The sequence below is a fragment of the Bombus affinis genome, unplaced genomic scaffold (assembly GCF_024516045.1).
Source record: "Bombus affinis isolate iyBomAffi1 unplaced genomic scaffold, iyBomAffi1.2 ctg00000200.1, whole genome shotgun sequence".
Classification (NCBI taxonomy): domain Eukaryota; kingdom Metazoa; phylum Arthropoda; class Insecta; order Hymenoptera; family Apidae; genus Bombus; species Bombus affinis.
Window position 1 is genome coordinate 115,013 of NW_026108904.1, and position 7,488 is coordinate 122,500.

General features: G+C 44.5%; 1 non-coding gene across 1 annotated transcript; it reads right to left on the reverse strand.

The window, feature by feature from the left end:
• Positions 1-2,093: 2,093 nt before the first annotated feature.
• LOC126927689 (small subunit ribosomal RNA) lies at positions 2,094-4,016 on the reverse strand. The gene has a single exon (XR_007715779.1). It is a non-coding gene; the product is annotated as a small subunit ribosomal RNA (ribosomal RNA).
• Positions 4,017-7,488: the final 3,472 nt, after the last annotated feature.

Genomic DNA, 7,488 nt, shown 5'->3' on the forward strand with positions numbered 1-7,488 from the left:
ATCTTTTCATATATTTTTTAAAACTCTTGTACTCCATGTACTCTTAATACTCGGTTCGAGCGAAGCCGAGATCCGACACGACCGACCAACGGGAATCGGACGCGCAGAAGTCGCCGGAAGATCGACGACACGAAAACGTTCGAAAATGAAATCCGACGAACGCGCGAAGATACGCGCGTCCGCCGGCCGGGCGAAAAGTACATTATGATATATAACAACCATCGAGATCGAAGCTCCGTTCGTCAGGAAACGACGGGGATATAACACCCGATTCTGAATCCTCTGTGCAGCACACGATCTCGCGAAGAAATACGCACGGTGGCTAGCCCATATATATATATATGTGTGTGTGTGTATATATAATACGATATGCATTCCTCTCGTCCAATTATTCAAGAAAAAGAGCGTGCGCCTCCATCGTTCGGGTGATGTAAAGATTCGATGGGACTCGCGCGACCCTCGGCCTCGAGCGGTCTTTCCTCCCAATATCCAGAAGCCGAGCTTTGAAAAAACTCTAGCGACGGCACGGGTGTCCGACTCACGACATCGAGGCTTCGAAGTCGGCGATCTCCTCCGAACGGATGGCGATCGCGACGACTCAAAGCGTGAAAAATCGACGAAAGAGAACACATCTCCGTTCAGGTGATTGTTTTTTTTAAAAAATAAAAAAATTCGATGGGACTCGCATCCATCTACCTCGCGCGGTCTTTCTTCCCAATATCCAGAAGCCGAGCTTTGAAAAAACTTCAGCGACGGCACGGGTGTCCGACTCACGACAACGAGGATAGACAGCCTGCGGTCCCCTCTGAACGGGTTATATGCGACGAACTAGACGAAACTTTAGTCGTTCAGGTGGTATAAAAAAAAAAAATTCGATGGGACGCACGCGCAGCCGTCGTCCTCGAGCGGTCTTTCTTCCCAATATCCAGAAGCCGAGCTTTGAAAAAACTCTAGCGACGGCACGGGTGTCCGACTCACGACATCGAGGGTAGACAGCCTGCGGTCCCCTCTGAACCAACTTCGGCTAGACTAGTTACGAATCGTTGCTACGCATCGTCATCATAGTCATCGTCATCATCATCATTATCATAGCGGGCCAACATCCACGCAATGCGTTTTCGTTCTAGGTTACCCGATCCACGAGTATGTTACAAGTGGTTTCGTTATTTCGAACAAAACGACATACGAAGAACACACGCCCTATGGGTAGGAAGCACGTTTCGAGAACGACCGAGAGCGGTGAAAGAGACGAAAGGTCGACGCGCATAAGGTATCCATGGATCTTCGAAGAGAACCTTCGAAGATATGTCGGTATCCTTTCTACATGCGCGACTCGCTACTCGTACTTTCGCTCTCGTCGACTCGTTTTAGTCGCTTCGTTCGATCCCAAAGAGGAGTCTTCGATGTCCCGTTGCTAGGAGGAGAGCAAACGCAACACAGACCACGAAACATAGAAGAGAATAGGCGAGCATGATCTCTCCGACACGAGGCACTTTAGAGATTTTGTTATTCGTTTGTACGGTCTCCACGACGCAAAAAAAAAAATACGAGATCGTGGCGGCGGGTCTTTCTGTATACGGCCTCACGCAAGCGCCTCGATCTCATTTCTCTTTACGGGTGGTTTCCATTCGTAATTTTTCGTTCGATATTCGTGTCAAAGTTTAATTTTCGAAAGCTCAAGTTCCCATTTATAGTTTTATTATAAAATCATAATATTCGCAGACGGCGGGTCTTTCTGTGTACGACCTCACGCAGGCGCCTCGAATTCGTTTATGTATGTATATATATATATATATATATATATATATATGTATCTCTTCATCCCGATGATCGAGAGAGAGTGCCACCTTCTCTTCATATAGTTTCGTAGCTGGAGGGTCGTCTCCTCCTTATGTCTTTTCATCATTTTGCCAACGGAGTAAGCCACGCTCCGGGCGAATTTAACTGTTCTTTGTTAAAGTATATAGCTTGTTGATACGTCGTATATACTTTGGTTCGTCGATATAGGAGGAGTACGGCTCCTTACCGACTTATACAGTTTCGTATTTTTCAAGTGTTCAAGTCAAATTCTTTAAGTTTTTGTGTTATATCGTTAATGATCCTTCCGCAGGTTCACCTACGGAAACCTTGTTACGACTTTTACTTCCTCTAAATGATCAAGTTTGGTCATCTTCCCGGTAACATCGGCAATGCTTATCACATTGGCCGCGCACCAGTCCGAAGACCTCACTAAATCATTCAATCGGTAGTAGCGACGGGCGGTGTGTACAAAGGGCAGGGACGTAATCAACGCGAGCTTATGACTCGCGCTTACTGGGAATTCCTCGTTCATGGGGAATAATTGCAAGCCCCAATCCCTAGCACGAAGGAGGTTCAGCGGGTTACCCGGGCCTTTCGGCCAGGGAAAACACGCTGATTCCTTCAGTGTAGCGCGCGTGCGGCCCAGAACATCTAAGGGCATCACAGACCTGTTATTGCTCAATCTCGTGCGGCTAGAAGCCGCCTGTTCCTCTAAGAAGATTTGTTTGTACGTTGGTAGTAAAAACCCACCGACCGAAGCCGGGGGCCTTCGAGATACCATAAGTTACGTCTATTTAGCAGGCTAGAGTCTCGTTCGTTATCGGAATTAACCAGACAAATCGCTCCACCAACTAAGAACGGCCATGCACCACCACCCACCGAATCAAGAAAGAGCTATCAATCTGTCAATCCTTCCGGTGTCCGGGCCTGGTGAGGTTTCCCGTGTTGAGTCAAATTAAGCCGCAGGCTCCACTCCTGGTGGTGCCCTTCCGTCAATTCCTTTAAGTTTCAGCTTTGCAACCATACTTCCCCCGGAACCCAAAAGCTTTGGTTTCCCGGAAGCTGCCCGCCGAGTCATCGGAGGAACTTCGGCGGATCGCTGGCTGGCATCGTTTATGGTTAGAACTAGGGCGGTATCTGATCGCCTTCGAACCTCTAACTTTCGTTCTTGATTAATGAAAACATTTTTGGCAAATGCTTTCGCTTCTGTCCGTCTTGCGACGATCCAAGAATTTCACCTCTAACGTCGCAATACGAATGCCCCCATCTGTCCCTATTAATCATTACCTCGGGGCTCCGAAAACCAACAAAATAGAACCGAGGTCCTATTCCATTATTCCATGCACACAGTATTCAGGCGAAGGTAGCCTGCTTTAAGCACTCTAATTTGTTCAAAGTAAACGTATCGGCCCACCTCGACACTCAGTGAAGAGCACCGCGATGGGATATTAGTTGGACCGCCCGCGAGGAGCTAAGCCCACCGATAGGACGTACCACATAATGCCAGTTAAACACCGCGAGCGGTGAACCGACACTGTGACACACAGATTCAACTACGAGCTTTTTAACCGCAACAACTTTAATATACGCTATTGGAGCTGGAATTACCGCGGCTGCTGGCACCAGACTTGCCCTCCAATTGGTCCTCGTTAAAGGATTTAAAGTGTACTCATTCCGATTACGGGGCCTCGGATGAGTCCCGTATCGTTATTTTTCGTCACTACCTCCCCGTGCCGGGAGTGGGTAATTTGCGCGCCTGCTGCCTTCCTTGGATGTGGTAGCTGTTTCTCAGGCTCCCTCTCCGGAATCGAACCCTGATTCCCCGTTACCCGTTACAACCATGGTAGGCGCAGAACCTACCATCGACAGTTGATAAGGCAGACATTTGAAAGATGCGTCGCCGGTGCTAGATGACCATGCGATCAGCACAAAGTTATTCAGAGTCACCAAAACAAACGATGGACGGACAGACGAGCCATCCGCCACCGATTGGTTTTGATCTAATAAAAGCATTCCTACCATCTCTGGTCGGAATCTGTTTGCATGTATTAGCTCTAGAATTACCACAGTTATCCAAGTAAATGTAGGTATGATCTAAGAAACCATAACTGATTTAATGAGCCATTCGCGGTTTCACCTTAATGCGGCATGTACTGAGACATGCATGGCTTAATCTTTGAGACAAGCATATGACTACTGGCAGGATCAACCAGGGATCTTATAATATATTCCCAAAAACCAGCATTTTCGTTTAAAAGTTCTCTCTGTGTCGTAGGTGGGACGTAAGCACCGTACGACGAGACTTTTCATTTTATATATATATGTAATATGACTTAGAGAGCAACGTTCCATGGTTCAGTAACAACGTCACTCAGCCACTTTAATTCTCCTCCTCTCTCACCATCATATATCGATACAAAGATTCATACTTCACAGAATTATTTCTGTTTGTAACTTTTCTCCTCCAACTTCTCTCGTAGAATATAACTTAGCGGTAAAGCACGTATACGCATGCTGGACATACCGTAAGAATATTCTTTTATAAGCTTCAACACCTCTGTAGAGACGCGTTACCAGAAGATAACGCACTCTACAGAACGCCAAAAGGACCATCGTGCAGCTACAAATAGCTTACAACCGATGGTCTCTGCAAGAATGGCTACTCCGTAAGTACAAGCACACACGCATCCAACTTTTGTCAAATACGTGCACACAGGTCACCAGCTTCCCGACTAAGGGGAAGCTTGCCACGTTAACGGTCATTACGTCCTAGACTTCGACCCGCGGCGCAGCAGTGTAGAGAAAAAACCAGTACGAGAACGGAGGAACAGTCGAGAAATAGCGTAAAATACACTAAGACTCGAGGAGCGGTGACTGAATTCTCAACCGAGGCCGTAGAATAGCCACGCGCCCAGCGCTGTTCCGACCGAACCGTCCGGCTCGACGCTTCTCTTATAGATACCAAGGGGCCGGCCGGAAGGCCGGCGCCGGTCGGGCTAGCGGCCGCGCGCTTATGGTGCAAAACCTCCGTAGCAACGTACCGTTCGGAAGGGACGCTGGAACTTAGTCGCTCGCACGTTCAATAACTACTATATAAAGGCGATATCCAACCATCGAAATATTTTACCACAAGCATTATTAACATATTATAAATGCATTTTTACCAAAAAATTAATTTTTTTTTTCACCGAAAAATTGCATCAGTAAACATACAGTTTTATCGACTATGGACGAAAAATAACTTTATAATCGATTAAAACACGTTAAAATAACACGAAATATGTAAAAAGATATATACCTTGTAACATTAATTAACGAAAAAATTGCAAAAATATCCCAGTCGTATCAGTCCGACGGAAGCTAATTTTTCAAAAAATTCGACAAAAATGTTTAATCCGATTGTATTTAATAGAGATATAACGATCCCTGTCAAAAAAATTATACCTTATAACGCTTTTTAACGAAATAACTCGAAATAACCATTTCGGACTTTTCGCACCGGCCGAACTTCTTCAAAGTCCCAACGTCCCGTCGCATAGTTCCGTTTCTAGAAAACGTTCCAGCGACCAAATAAACGCTTAATCCCGACGTAAAACGTCGAGATACGTCCATTTGTGCAAAAATATTCCTACCTTGTAACACTTTTAAGCGAGATAACTCGAAAAAACGTGTTCGATACGGAAATTTTTCAAAGTCCCAACGAAAAAATCGAAACTTTGTAGAAGGTCTTGGGGACGACATAAACGCTTAATCCCGACGTAAAACGTCGAGATACGTCGATTTATGCAAAAATATTCCTACCTTGTAACACTTTTAAGCGAGATAACTCGAAAAAACCTTTTCGGTCTTTTCGCACCGGCCGAACTTCTTCAAAGTCCCAACGTCCCGTCGCATAGTTCCGTTTCTAGAAAACGTTCCAGCGACCAAATAAACGCTTAATCCCGACGTAAAACGTCGAGATACGTCCATTTATGCAAAAATATTCCTACCTTGTAACACTTTTAAGCGAGATAACTCGAAAAAACGTGTTCGATACGGAAATTTTTCAAAGTCCCAACGAAAAAATCGAAACTTTGTAGAAGGTCTTGGGGACGACATAAACGCTTAATCCCGACGTAAAACGTCGAGATACGTCGATTTATGCAAAAATATTCCTACCTTGTAACACTTTTAAGCGAGATAACTCGAAAAAACCTTTTCGGTCCTTTCGCACCGGCCGAACTTCTTCAAAGTCCCAACGTCCCGTCGCATAGTTCCGTTTCTAGAAAACGTTCCAGCGACCAAATAAACGCTTAATCCCGACGTAAAACGTCGAGATACGTCCATTTATGCAAATATATTCCTACCTTGTAACACTTTTAAGCGAGATAACTCGAAAAAACCTTTTCGGTCTTTTCGCACCGGCCGAACTTCTTCAAAGTCCCAACGTCCCGTCGCATAGTTCCGTTTCTAGAAAACGTTCCACCGACCAAATAAACGCTTAATCCCGACGTAAAACGTCGAGATACGTCCATTTATGCAAAAATATTCCTACCTTGTAACACTTTTAAGCGAGATAACTCGAAAAAACCTTTTCGGTCTTTTCGCACCGGCCGAACTTCTTCAAAGTCCCAACGTCCCGTCGCATAGTTCCGTTTCTAGAAAACGTTCCACCGACCAAATAAACGCTTAATCCCGACGTAAAACGTCGAGATACGTCCATTTATGCAAAAATATTCCTACCTTGTAACACTTTTAAGCGAGATAACTCGAAAAAACGTGTTCGATACGGAAATTTTTCCATGTCCCAATGTGCAATTCGAAACTTTTTAGAACGTTTCAAGAACAAAATTAACGCTTAATCCCGATGTATTTAATTAGAATATATCGATTTATGCCAGAATATACGTACCTTATAACGCTTATTATGGAATTAATGCGAAAGGAACTTTCGGTACTTTCGGCACTTTTGGAGCAGTGCGAAACAATTCAAAGTGCCAACGTCCCAGTCAGCTAGGTCCGGTGGAAAAAATTTAAAAAAAAAATAAAAAGAAACCGTTACGTTCGGCTAGACGGCGTCGAACAATAACGATTTCTATAAAAATTTCCATACCTCGTAACGCTTTTTGAGGAATTATTTCGAAAGGAACGTTCGGCCTTTTCGTACCTGGACGAGAGAAATTTCAAAGTTCCAACGTCCCAGTCAGCTAGGTCCGGTGGAAAAAAATTTTTTAAAAAAATAAAAAGAAACCGTTACGTTTGGCTAGACGACGTCGAACAATAACGGTTTCTATAAAAATTTCCATACCTCGTAACGCTTTTTGAGAAATTATTTCGAAAGGAACGTTCGGCCTTTTCGTACCGGGACGAGAGAAATTTCAAAGTTCCAACGTCCCAGTCAGCTAGGTCCGGTGGAAAAAAATTTTTTAAAAAAATAAAAAGAAACCGTTACGTTCGGCTAGACGACGTCGAACAATAACGGTTTCTATAAAAATTTGCATACCTCGTAACGCTTTTTGAGGAATTATTTCGAAAGGAACGTTCGGCCTTTTCGTACCGGGGCGAGAGAAATTTCAAAGTTCCAACGTCCCAGTCAGCTAGGTCCGGTGGAAAAAATTTAAAGAAAAAACAAAACGAAACCGCTACGTTCGACTAGATTACGTCGAACTATAACGATTTCAATAAAAATTTCCACACCTCGTAACGCAC